The sequence below is a fragment of the Colossoma macropomum genome, unplaced genomic scaffold (assembly GCF_904425465.1).
Source record: "Colossoma macropomum unplaced genomic scaffold, Colossoma_macropomum, whole genome shotgun sequence".
In the NCBI taxonomy this organism is placed as follows: domain Eukaryota; kingdom Metazoa; phylum Chordata; class Actinopteri; order Characiformes; family Serrasalmidae; genus Colossoma; species Colossoma macropomum.
Window position 1 is genome coordinate 18,374,010 of NW_023494787.1, and position 15,031 is coordinate 18,389,040.

The 15,031-nt window shown below is 39.2% G+C and overlaps 1 protein-coding gene across 3 annotated transcripts in view; it reads right to left on the reverse strand.

The window, feature by feature from the left end:
* atxn1a (ataxin 1a) overlaps positions 1 to 15,031 on the reverse strand; it is a 133,920-nt gene that overhangs the window by 67,981 nt on the left and 50,908 nt on the right. Inside the window, exon 3 of one of the 3 annotated variants that reach the window (XR_005007054.1) lies at positions 10,964 to 11,488. The exons of the other annotated variants lie outside the window; for them this stretch is intronic. The gene's annotated coding sequence lies outside the window, so the exon portion shown is untranslated. Of the gene's footprint in view, positions 1 to 10,963; positions 11,489 to 15,031 lie in introns of those variants that run through there. 3 annotated transcript variants of the gene reach the window in all.

The following is a 15,031-nucleotide window of genomic DNA, read 5'->3' on the forward strand; positions in this document are numbered from 1 at the left end:
ATTTTTCTGTATTTACATTGGAAAACTTGTCTAGTACAGAACTGTATTAAATTAATTCTTGCACTAAGTATTGAGTTTTGTACTGATGATTATATATATATATACACATACATTTACACAATGTAAAGGACAACAGGCATTTTTAAATTACGTCAAAGCAGAAAAAATATATATATATACAAACACATATATAGCACCATTTTACCTGGTATCTCCATTTTTGTTGTTTTTCAGTTTTTGACATAATTTAAAAATGCCTGTTGTCCTTTACATTGTGTGTATGTATATGTATGCATATATATATATATATATATATATATATATTATATATATATATATATATATATAAAAACCAAATACTTTTACCCTCTCAGATTTTAACAATAAAAAACATAGCTTTTATAAAATGCACTTTCCAAACTCATGTTGTTGGTCTTGTCTGTGAGCCCTGTTTTTCTCTGGCTTTCCTACAAAATAAGAACATTTTTGTCCTGAAAATGCACAAAATCAACCACACACCCACACACAGGCGTGAGCACATACAGGAAACACAAATGAAGCGCTCGTATGCAAATCATTCTCACACACAGAAGTCTACATGCACAGACGTGCGCGCACAGAGCCTGTGTTTGCATTGATGTGGTGCTGGATGTTCACTGTTGCAGAAAGTCCAGCACAGCAATAAACCTGCCACACTCCCACGCTCTCTAATCCAAACCTGCTCACTGCAGCGACACACACACAGCACAGGCAGCCAGGCACGCGTGTGTGTATGTGAAAGGTTTAATATGTGCTGTGCGTAAGTGGGAGCTTTCATGCTTGTTTGTTAGTGCGTGAGGGAGAGTTTCACTGTTTTTTGTGTATGTGTGAAAGGCTTAATGAGAGTGTTTGTCTCAGGCTGTAGGGAATCCTCAGAGCCTTCTAGGGCTTCAGAGAAGGCCTAATAATTTCTGTGAAATTATAAATGAAAAATATATGTCTGTAAAAAAAAAAAAAAATGTCTGTAATTTTTAGTTGTTTTTATTTAATAGATCATGCAAGTAATGCAGCAATGAAACAAAAGGATTCATTTCTTGAAAAGCCTATTGGAAAATGATCCAATCTTAATTTATTTTCTTATTTTCTTGTATCTAGGCAGATAACCATTGGTTATGACTTCAGGAGCTGAATTGAAGGCTTTGCTTGTTAGATGAACCACTAACATAACAGTGGAATCAACCAATCAAGTTCTGATTTACAATGAGTAGGACCAGTTTTGTGAGGAAAAAATGTCACTCTAGGTTTTATGGAAGTTCTAGATACATCACCGACTGAGAGTACAAGTGATATCGTGATCAGTGTGTTTCAGTCAGATGTTAGAAATGGAAAGCAGTAGCTGCAGCTCTATGCCAGAAGTCTTTACTGAAGCAGTTACTGTAAAGCTGCTATAAGTTAAAAGATAAGTTAATGGAATAGAATGGAATAGAGCCTTTTACAGACTCCAGACATCTGCTGTTTAATCAATAACAACTAAAAAATGTTCATTTGAATGGCTGTTACCTTTAAGCGGTAATATACTACTAGAATCCCATAGGGGTGCAAGCAGAAATTTGCATTATTCTAGAGTTTTGACATACATGGCCATCACTCGGGTGTGTTCTGTGTGTATCTGTGTGACTAACGGTCAGGTTGTAAACAGAGCTGTTTTAAAGCGCACCCAGCAGCAGCGGTAGAGATATTTCTTGAGAGCTTCATCTATTTCTTCATTACACACTACTGCCCTGTAGCACACACACCCACACACACACACACACACACACATACACACACATACACTCACATACATTCCTTTCTCTCTCCCTATTTCTCCACACTGTCCCACACACAAATACACATACACAAATCCAGCAGAGCCGCACTACAGCAGGAGCATTAGCCTCATGCAGGGAGGGGCTCCACAGCTTTAGTTTCTGTATAATGTTTGTGGACAGAGAGTGTCTGTTTGTTTGTGCACCAGTCATATGATACTGAATTACTGAATACAGTATAGCTGAGCAGGAGCTGCCCTAAGACTACTGCCATGTTTAGCACCATTATGTTACACTATTACACCACATTATTATACTACATCATTATACCACATCATTAAACTGCACACTACAAACCTACACTATTATGACTCACCATTATACCCTGCTGTATACTACATCACACACTGTAACATTATACTACACTGTATACCATTATTCCATTATGCACACCATTATTTCTTTCTCTGTCCTTCACCATTTCCCTGTCCACACCATTATAACGTTATATTACACTACTATAGTGTACCTTTACATGTAGCACTACAGCATTATAACATACCATTACACCAGTATATAAACCACTACATTATACCATTATAGCAGTATATACAACATTACACTTTACCATTATAGCAGCATATACAACATTACCACACAGTTTAACATTATACTACACCATTTACCAGTCCATTACACCAGTTTATGCACTATTACACCCCATATTATACTACACTGTTTACCATACCATTATACCATTATGCATAGCATGATACTACATTGCATAACATTACAACATTAACATGCAATACGTACAACACTAACATACATCAAAACATTATTATTTCTTTTTTTCCTTCAGCATTACTCCTTCCACACCATCATCATACCATTACAATACACTACTACAGTACCCCTGTATACTATACCATTATACCATAACATTATAGCATTATATTATACCATTATACTACAATATTATACTAACCCATTATATCATAACATTATACCAATATACTACACCTTTATACCACAATATTATACTAGCCCATTATATCATAACATTAGACCATTATATTACATAAATACATCATAAAATTGTACCATTGTACTACATCATTATACCATAACATTATACTAGTACACAATAAATGCACAATTACACTACGCTGTCGAACCAACCAGAGAGACAGACAGACTGATGAATATATAAATAGTCAGAAATATAGACAAAAAAAGGGAAATACAGATAGACATATAGATGGAGAGACCAACAAAGAAATGATTAGACAGAGAGGGATCAACAGACAGACAGACAGAAAAACAGACAGACCAAAAGAAATATAAACAGACATAGATAGATAGATAGATAGATAGATAGATAGATAGACAAGCACACAGACAGACAGACAGACAGACCAAAAGAGATATAAACAGGCAGACAGACAGAGGGAGGGAGACACAGTGACAGACAGATAAGCATACAGACCGACAGACATATGGATAGATAGAGGGAGACATAGGGACAGATAGATGGACTGACAGAGAGAAATGGGCAAAGATACTGATGGGCAAATAAAGAGACAGACAGACAGAGTAAAGGGGTCAAGCAGTGTGATGTGAGAGTGTGCTCTGGCTCTGTGGTCTGCAGTGGAGCTCAGCGATGTACCGTCCAGACGGCTGCTCCAGTTGTGGCTTTGACAGGTATTCTCCATCAGCTCTACCTGCAGCCACTGCAGCTGCCAAACACACCATCTAGAGCCCAGCACTTCACATCACAGCATCATTAACACAATCTCCACACTGAACACTCAGCCACTGAGCTTCACTCACGGTCTGAAACCTTGGCAACACGGAGTGGAGCCCATACTGATGATGTCACTCCACAGTACCATGCCCTCTTTCAAGTTATAAAACAGTCCTGATGTACAAATGCATGAATGTAGTGAGGACCCGGGGGTGGGAGTTGGTAGAAGGGAGAGCGCTCTCACTGGAGCCATTAATAACAATAATCAAACCCATAAATGGGAGGAATGAATGTGTGTGCCGGCCAGAAACATTCAATTTGTCTTATAAAATGGCCAGTTCAACTAAAACGGCACAAAAGGTCAGAGGCATTTCCACCCGCTTGCTCTTTAAAAGCTTGCACACAGACGACCAAACACGCACATGCACACACACACAGACACATGCTGCAAAACTATATCTTGTTAGTGCTGTGAAAAGGAAACCACAGAAATCTGTAAAAAAACAGCTTTTGAGAAGAGACAAACTTGTAGATTTTCCACCAGTTTGGCCTTAAGTAGGAAGCTTTAAGAGCATAGCTCAATTTTTCACTTTACAACAAATGTAATTGTAACATTGTATAACTGTGTAAATATAACCATACATGTAATAAGAAAGCCAAACACCATGAAGAACAGCTGTTTAATTTGCATCAGTATTACTATATCTCAGCTCTTTTACCTCAGCTAGACAAAAGAAAGCAAACCACATGACTGCTCACTTTTGTCTGAGACTTGGTTTTGCAGAGACAGTTGAAAAGGTCTTTTTGTCCCTTCAAGCAAACGTGGGCACCAGTGAGGTCACTAGAGTCACTGTAATAGTTATTATGAGGTCACAGCACCTATGTATTATCTATGTATTATAATTAGCCAGCCAGGCTGATGATCCCACTGCTTAAAGGACTTGTATTTGTATTCTGATGTGTTTTTCTTAGTAAAGGAACAGATAGAGCACACATGTAATAGAAGCAAATGGCCAGCTGCTTCAGAACCTGCCCGTTTTCTTCTATTTATCAGTGGGCGATATACCAGTTCGTCCAGTATACTGGTTATTTTATATGTGCCTTAACTTCAGACCAGCATGCCACAAACAAGCACACACTGTTAGAAATAAGGGTTCTGTGCAGGTACATTTTTCAGTCATCAAGGTACAAACAATGTAAATGTATCCACAAAGGTACAACAGTGGTTTTAAGGTCCAATTGTGCACCTTAAATAAGTTTTTCCCAGCTGAAAAGTACATATTTGTACCTTTTCATAACAGAACAATAAAATAAAAAGCCTGGAGATGAGACAGGGTGTGTGGAGTCAATATAGCTTATATAATTTATACATATATAATTTAATTTAAATAGATTATGGTACAATTATGTTCCCTGACTAAAGGTACTGAGATGTACCCTTGAGGGTACCACCCCAGTGACAAGAGGGGTACTGCCCCAGTGACAGTTTCATACCTTTTTTCTGAGAGTGCAGATATCGCAGCATCCAGTCAGTCCAAAACATGCTAAAGTTAATCCCATTTAGCTGAACTGAGTCAGGGATGTTTCAGCCATGATCCAGTTTAAAAAAAATGAAAACACAGACGTGTCACAGCAGTTTGTTGTCAAAGAAGCAGACACTAGTGAGAAATACAAAAAATGAATATGAAAAGTGCAGCCTAAAAGCTTTTATTTGAGAATATGCAAATTGGGTGAACAGTGTAGGAATTACAAGCATTTTCATACATAGCTCCCCCCTTTTAATGGGCTCAAACTTAACTGGACAAACTAACAATCATTAAATAAATTGTCATATTTAATACTTGGTTGCAAATCTAGTGTACCGCTGTGTTCTTTATTTTGCCAGAGTTACTGTTTCCCATACATAATTGATTTGAAATCTTCTTCTCTCACATGGCTTCACCTCGATTCCTACAGAAAAGCACAGAGAGTGCAAAGGAGGCTCCACCTTGTGTCTACTGGAGGAGAAAGAGAGCGCGAGAGTGAGAAATGACTTCAGAGCAGTAGATCCATTATGTATACACACACTGACAGGTAGGGTTCCTCTATAATGCCCAGCCTGAGATTCAGAGTGTGACATGCTTGTAGGTTGCCAAGAGAGTACAGCGTACTCACATAACGGGAGGGAGGGGGAGAGCGAGAGAGTGAGAGTGAGTGAGAGAGAAACAGAAATAGTGGAATAGACAGGAAAAAAGAAAAGCAGAAAGGGGGGATACTAGTAGGCGATCTCTGTGTGTTACACAATTCACATTGTATAACAGTGTGGGCGTCACCCACCATCTGCACAGCAGCAGCCCCTGCGCTCCACACCTCACTCTGATGTATATTTAGATCCATCCGCTGTGATGACACAAATAGCACCATCTCTCCAGGAGAGAGGCTCCTCCACTGCTTCGGTGGCACTGGGAGCCCCCAGCCAGCAGGCAGGCACAGGAGTGGGGAGGTGGGGGGGGTATGTGGGGAGGGGCAGTGAAGTGGGTAAAGCCTGGCTGGGACAGCAGAGAATGCACTCACTGCCCTCGCAGCCTGTGATTTAAGAGGCTACTACAGTGAGGTGAACCGAGTTTTTTTATGAAGTGTATCTAACATTTAAAGGTGCTCATTGTAAAAATCTAATTCACACAGTTTTGTCCTTACCCCAAAATGCCAATCAGGAAAATGTATTCGGTGTCCTAAGTTTGCTTGTTTACTTTTGTACTTGAGCTACTAAGCTAACATAGCCAACAAGTAATGGATGCTTACATATGCCAAAGTAGAGATACCCTTTGTAAAATATTACTCAGGTAATAGATATCCTCCATTTATATATCTACTTGAGTTAAAGTACAAAAGTACTTGCTTATAAATGTAATAAAGTATCAAAATAAACATACTGTAAGTTATTCTAGCTACATGTGGTCCAGCAACACAATGCAAATACAACGCAAAAAGGCACACCGGAAAAGGTATGCAGCCAAGACTTGTTCAAGCAATGCAACGATACATCCATCTGACATTTATCTGGCAATTGCAGATAAAGCTAGCCTTCTAGTTTCTCTATGAGTGCAACTAGACTAACAAATCAGCCAACTGACCATTCACTAAGCTTTGTTTTGTCACTTTTGAGCTCACCATTTCAACTATGGAGCTTACAATGGCAAAAAGGATAGCTACTAAAATTTCATAAAGAGTTGATAGAAAGGCCTCCAGTTTGTGTTTGAAGGTTCTCAATTCTGGTCTTGAAGATCCACCACCCTGCAGAGTTTATACTATTGGTCTACAAGTTTGTAGACACCTGTTCATTAACGTTTCTTCTAAAATCAAGGACATTAATAGCAAGTTTGCTCTTATTGTTTTGTCCCAGTAACAGCCTCTTCTCTTCTGGGAAGGCTTTACACTAGATATTGGAACACTGCTGTGAGGATTTGATTGCATTCAGCCATAATAGCATTAGTGAGGTCAGGTACTGATGTTGGACCATTAGTTCTGGATCACACATGCCACTCCATCTCATCCCAAAGGAATCAGATGGAGCTCCATCATTCCAGAGAATGCAGTTTCACTGTTCCACAGCCAATGCTGTACCCCTTTAGCTGATGCTTGGCATTGGACATGGAGCCCTTAGGCTCATGTGTGGCTGCTCTAAAGGCTCCCATTCAATTGGTCAGTGCTTTTCTATGGAGTTTTTACAAGCTGTGTGTATGCAACGGAACACTTGTATTAGTAATGGGTGCAGCTTAAAGTAGCTAAGCTTACTAATTAGAAGAGGTGTTACTACTTTTCTTTTGCTGTATGATGTATTTCTATCAATTTTTATAGTTAATAGTATACAGTGCTAGAAACAACACATGTACATAAACCATGTCTGTGTACATCTGTAGTAAGGGAAATATTTGTTTTTTGTGCAAATTTGCTTTTGACTTCAATCAGACTTTACTTTAATTTAGCTGTGTAATCATACCAGAACACCGTTCTCACTGCCCTCAGTGCTGCAACATGCATCACGTTACTATTATTACTCTAACATACTGTCAAAAAAAAACCCACAGCACACACCTCAAACAAATATGCCACCACCAACAAACACGCAGGTTCTGAAGCCTGCAGCTCAGTGGCACACCCAGCACCCGCCGCTCTGGCAACAGTCTTTGTTTTCCTGCACACCTTCTGGCTCACAAGGAACTTCATACATGTGATCAACAGCAATAACCTCCATCGAAGCTGTGAATTCACCTCATATTTTTAGATATAAAGTAGCACCTCTCAGAGCTCACGGATCTCACACTTGCTCTGGAGGAGAGATTCCCACGACATGCACGCACACACACAGACACACACACACACACACAGCGGATATACACACACAGCGCTGAATGTGTGGCTGTAGGCGAGTGCTCAGAGTCTGATTACTACAGGCTCCGCACCTGGCAGACGCAACACGTTTCAGTGCAAGCTGCTGAACACTGAGGAGGAGCTCAAACATTCAAAGCATGAAACTCGCACCACCTATGCATCTTTTTCCTTCTACTACAACAGTACTGTTAACATTACTCCTTTAGACATATTGCACATTCACGTTCATCTTTTATTACTGACAATTACAAAAAAATACATATGCACTTCAATGCACAAAGGTCTTTCAGTGTTTTGTTGATTTTCTAAGTAAAATGAGTGCATATCCTCTACGAAGAACACACTTCTGCTCATTTAAGTACTGTAAGTAGCCTGGGCAAATGTTATGGCATATTTTATATTTTATGTTTTACCTTTTTGAATATGTTAAATTCAGCAAGAAACAGAAATTGTAAATGACAATTTGCAAATAAATGTCATATTTAATTTGTTCCCAGTAGAGAATGTCTGAACTTTCACCTATAAAACCAAAAAAAGTGACCACAGGTCTTTTTTTGCATATTAATGTAAATGATTTTGACAGTACTATGACTAGGGGTGGGTAATATGAATATATTGTATAGTTATCGTGATCATTTATTTCACAATATGCTTCTCTGAGCAGTACTTCATCAGTACTGAACACTGATCCATTTCAGCTGCCTGTTCCCTTATAAAGTGAGCATGATTAGGTCTGTTCAATTGGATTCATTTCAGTGCTGTATGTGAAATGCTGAATAAAATTCACTGTATTCATTTTTGTACTTCCCAACTTATCAAACCTCAGAAAAAAATAATTGTGACACATATTGTGTATCAAGAAAATATGTGCAGTATTGTGATTAGAAATATCATTATCTTGCCGTATCATCCACCTCCATCTCCGCTTATTATACATGAAAGCCTTAGTCTTAAAATATATTTCATTTTAATTAAAATTAAAGAGGTTGCTAAGCACTAAAGGCACAATGACTTTTCAAAATAAAACACTTCTGTACACAACAGAACGGGAAAATGAATGGACCACATTTTATGGTTATTGTAATAATTTACGTTACAGTGGGCTTTTCCAAATATTCTGTGGGTAACAACACTACAAAACACATAATTAGACCATTTATAGAGACTCTGTAAACAACAACAACAACAACAACAACCAGTGAACAGTAACGGCAGAAACTGCATAGATTATTGATTTCTCCTGTTCCTTCTCTAAGAGTTTATCATGCAAAAGTTGAATTAAAAATATTGTACTTATGCCTGTCACAATTAGTGCATAATCGCATGACTGCAATTATTTAAGCTGCTATTATTTTTCATAGTTGTTAGCTTTCACAATAATATGTGAATGTGAACAAGAGGCAATTTGTGATACATGTTATTTATTGTGAAAATGTCTTCAGGTATCATTATGTTATATTTTTGCCATATTGGTCTCCCTTAATACATGCACATACATGTACGCACGCCGTGAAACGTCTCATTAGTCCTAGGCTTCCTGAGCTTCTTGGTCGTCCAGCTGTAGACCTTGTTAAACACACACATGTTAAAGCATGTGTTTGTAAATGGCCTCTGGATAATGCCTAACACATGCAGAGGATCAGAACTGAGCTGAAGCTGCAGAGCTCCATCCATCACTTCACATCTCTCCTCCTCTGTCTCTCTCTCTCTCTTTCTCTCTCTGAGCCGCGCTAGACCCTCCAGCCGCTGACCTTGCAGCTCAGACTCTCTGAATGCCAATGACTGTCAGTCTGGCTATGAGCCTCTGTAGTCTTTTTTAATGTGCCAGACACACAAAGAAAACCTTTAGTCCATGCAGATAATAGAACACAGCTCCGAAAAACACAGCAGTGTCATGTCAGCCCTCTGTACCACTGTGAGGCAGTGGTGTTTACAGATATATGTCATAAATATAATCATAAACATCACTGCCATATCTAGTACCATCTAGCTGATTACCATTACAACGACACGTTTTGGAGCAAGCTGCTGAACATTGCGGAAGAATTCAAACTTTCAAGCATGAAAGTTTAGTCTAATGTCCAATCTGGCAGTAAAAAATCATAAATAGACATAATAATTTTCTGCAAATTTTATGGCACAATTTCTATTAAAAATTAGAAAAATAGAGAGAGCAAGAGCGAGAGAGAGAAAGAGAGAGAGAGAGAGAGAGAGAGAGAGAGGCACTTGCAGACAGTTGCTCTCTTGGCCATTCAGTGGCTATTCTTTCCATGCATCTTATTTTTATTAGAGAAGTGTTCACTCTGCTTGCCCTCTCAGCCCTTTTTCTCTGCCATCACTGGGGCCACAACACCCAGCGCTCTCCACACGCAGTGCCTCGCGGCCATGGAGACAAAGTGAGCATACAATAACAACACCACTTTCACATCACTCTCTGTATGAGTGGCAATGCCCAGAAGTGAAGCTCAAGTCGACTCTTAAAATAGATCCAGCCTCGAGCTCAGATACATTCTGTGTGATGACGGTTATCAGCAACACCTCGGACATCAACGGGGTTTATATCAGGACATCAGAGTGTTAACCCTTACATGCATGTTTTACCAACCGTTCACACATAGCTCAGGTGGTTAGTAACACAGCACGTATACGTAACACAAATCGACACAACAATGTAATGATAAGGGAAACTGGCAAAACACAATAGTAAAATAAATGAAAATAATTTAATATTTTATAAAAAAAATATTATTTTTATTATTTGAGTAATTGCATCAACAGCAACAAAACAGCAAAAAATGACAATTATTGATATTACTATTAACTGTTTCAAACTCTATAAAATATATAACAGAATATAAAATACATGTATATTTTTATTTATTTTATTTATAATAGTAATAATAATAACAATAATATATTGTTGTTAGTAGTAGTGGTGGTGGTGGCATAGTAGTAGCAGTAATTATTAATTAGTATTGCATATTATTATTACATTTTTTATATGTGTGTATATATATATATATATATATATATAATATATATATATATATTTTTTATATTTTAATAGTTTGCTTGTTACTAAGCTGAAAAAATAAACACTAGAGGGAAGCGAAATGAGGTCTGGGGTTACTACCAGCTTGAGGTATAAATTTGAGCATAAAACTAGTCATTCCTGCACTTTTACTCCAGCAGGGCTTCCATTCAGGGGGTCTTTCACAATAGAAAGCTGAAAGCTTAGACAGGGCCATTTTTAAACGCAAAAACCAATGTAGGGTTGTAACTGGTCCATTTGTCACCTGCCTTATCAGTGACAGCAGCCTGCCCTGCTTGCTCGCCAAGCCTGTCACAGTGGAAACCACCCAGAGAAAGAGAAGAAATCCATACTCTACCACACCTCCTCTGTTTCTCCTGGGTCAGGAGTGTCAGGCTCTGATCTGCTGTAGCAGGTGATGAAACGTGTGCTCTGAATGGCAAGATCCACACAGCTGTGGCAATAAAGCTGAGGCAGGGCGAGGGGCCGGGTGGAGTGAGGCAGGGAGAGATGGGCCGACGAGGGCTGTGATGTACAGCAGGAGAGTGAGGCCTTATGGAGAAGATGAGGGGAAGGGATGTTTTTAGAAGAGAGAAATGGAGACTACCACAGACCTCACAATGTGTTAATAATGGACAAGGTTAGAGTGTGGTCTGCATTATTCTGACTAAAATAATTTACTACAGGAACATCTTGATTTATCAGAACACTCACAACATCCTGTGCTTTCTAATACTGATTTCATAACAACATCAGACTACAATACACACAAATTTAGTAAACGTTAGGGAACAGTAGACATAGGAGTTTTTTTTTTTTTGTATTTGTACACAATCTTTAAAAATTTAAAACTTGCAAAATGACCCTCTAGGTTTTTCTATACCTAGTATTAGGGACATATTATGATACCAAAATAGGATATGACCATAATTCAATGTATTCAATGTATGTCAAACAACACAAAACACCCTGCATATACAGCATGGACCAATGCTTCTGGGTACATAAACAGCGGTTTGAAATAACTGTTTACATTTACACAGAGCCATGTACTTAACTACAACTGTGTTAGGTTTGTAGCCGAACCTACACTGCTTTGCTGTTGCTCACACCCCTCATTTTCTCTTTTATTTTAGACTAAAAGAATCCCCAAAAGAGAAGCAAAGCACATAACAAACTTCAGCTCACATGCTGACGGACGGTGGATGCACTACTGCAGTTCTCAGTAACTGAAGACTTTTTGAGGTTTCTTTTACTTCTCTTTGAGCTATTGTTTAACAGAAGTCAGGTAAGACTATACGCGAGTGTGGTTTTAGGCCACTCTGCATATACATGCACATGCAAACTCAACCCTGCAAACTAAACCTCATTAAAACGTAACCTGCACACAGATGTCTGTTTTTATAAGCTGTTAGGACGTGGACTCATGCATATTATATGTATATATAAATAAACAGTTAAGATATATACATAAATAGGTCATATATATACAACTCACCTTAAGCTGAAGATAATTATTGACCCACACCTTGTTTGGTCAGATTCTGAAGAAAAGGTGTGGGAAAAGGCCTACATCAAACTCTGAACCTATTGTTGCCTCTTAGCAAGTTTGTCATTGCCTGTTCAGTGACAGAAAAGAAGAACTAAACAAATTGGAAATAGTCAGAAGCCAATAGAATATAATTCCACAAACAAGACAGGCTGTGAATTGTTTTACAGACTGGCTGGAACGAAATGACATTCAGAATAATGTGGTAAACACTGAAGCACTGATCAAGGCTAAGCTGAACCTGATATTGTGACAGGTTTATAACTATATGAGTAATACAAAGGTTTTTACTTTTTTTTTTGCTAATATTAAAGCACATTTGAGAGAGATATTTTGCTGAATTATTGTATAAAAGCAATAGAACATTTGAGGTCACGTGTTATCACAGCCGTGATGTTATTATTCACGCACTCCCTCACATGCTCTATTGCTTTCAATTCTATTGCTTTTAGAGTTAAATAAAGAAAAAAACGATTACATATATGTAAGTGCCAGTCTGGCCCTGAACCTAACCCTAATCTTAACCAAACAGAAATGATTTTGTACTTTCACTTTTAAATATAAAACATTTAGCTTTCATAAAAATGACCACCTGATCCCGACAGTTATTATTGCTTTTCTTTGGCTTTCCTACACAGTCAGGACATCGTGTCCTGAAAAGGTATGAAAACAAACAAACATACACACACATACAAACACACACACACACACACACACACACACTTACACACACACAAACACACGCATACATGCACACTTCTTGCATGCCCTAACAGTAAATCCATGCTACTTGAATGAGTTAAATCATGCTGAAAGCATTAGTACGAGAGTAACAGTCTCTCAGCTCATCAGGCTGCTGTATTCAGGATGTCACTCTAAATGGCTACAAAGCACCTCTCAGCCTCTGCGATTAGCCTCCCCGCATCCCTATGCCCCCCCACTCCCCCTGAGCACTGCCCACGGAGCTGAGGGTGGCACTGAGGAGAACAGAGCCAGGGGACGGCCAGAGCAGTGCAAAGGCATTTTAATCATTCAGATTCAGTGCTCATTTACACCACAATGGCTCGCTATACAAAGCCCTCTTGCTCTGCCATATGAGTCACAAGGATTTAGCTAAGACTGAAACTACAGCCAGACTAATTGAAATGTGTTTCTCTCACCAGCCTGATATGCCTGCATTGACACCACGCTGGCGCTGTTGCTCTGCCTAGAATGCAGACAGACGGTGAATGCTTGCATAACAACAGCATAGAATATGTACAGTATGTTCTGTAAGGAAGTTAAAGAGGAGGGTGAGTGTGGAGTGTTTGGACAGTGGTGTGTGTGTGTGTGTAGGGTTTGTAGCTGGAGGATCAGTGGCGTACACACTCTGAGTCACTCTCTGCATGCCGTGATGTCACCTTATTTCTCTGATCACACTCTGGTTTTGTCTGTAGTACTCACTAACACACACACACACACACACACACACAGCGCTCACTGCCAACACGCTCTAAAAATACCAACAATCTCTCTCTCTCTCTCTCTCTCTCTCTCTCTCCGTGTGAGTGAGGATGAATCACTCGATCAGAGAGAGATACAATACTCATCTCTGTATTCCATCTCACGTCTGCTGCTGCGGGTTTGTATGTGCGTATGTGACATAAAGACAGAGAGAGAGAGAGAGAGAGAGAGAGAGAGAGAGAGAGAGAGAGAAAAGATGACAGAGGGAAAGTAAACAGAGATAGAAAAACAGACAGAAAAAAGAGAGAACAAAGAGAGAGAGAGAGAGAAAGCAGAAGATGAGAAGGAAGACAGAGAGGAGAAGAGAGAGAGACAGAGAGATACAGGAATAGTAAATAAAAGAAGAATGTGTGAGAAAGAAAAAGGGAGGGAAAGAAACACAGAGAAAAAGCTAGAAAGAGAAAGAGAGAAAAGAATAAAGAGAGTGAGCCAGTGAAACAAAGAGAGAGAGAGAGAGAGAGAGAGAGATGAGAATAAGAGAGAGAGACCAAGAGAGGGAAAGTGGAAAGAGAGACAGAGAGTGAGTGAAAGAGAGAAGAAGAAAGAGGGTATAAGAAACAAAGAAGAAAAGATGAGAGAGATAAAGAAAGAGCAAGAGAAATAAGAGAGAGAGATAACAGAAGACAGAGAGCCTGAGAAAGGGAGAGAGAGGGGGAGAGAAAGACAGAGAGAGAGAGAGAGAGAGCTCTACTGACTGGGCATGTGTTGGTACATGTGTGGTTTGAACAGCACTGAGTGTGTAGAGTTTTGAGAGTGTGACACACACACACACACACACACACAGACAAACACACACACAGACAAACACACACACACACACACACACACACACACACACACACACACAGACACACACACACACACACACACACACACACACACACACACACACCGCTCAGGTTCACATTCCAACCACGCCAACGTTTGTCACTCACGCACATCAACTTTCACTCTACATCACAAGACAGACAGATAGATGGACAGATAGCACAGCAGAGGAACCAGCAAAAACAAACTGTACTAGAGGGAGACGGGAGGGTGAG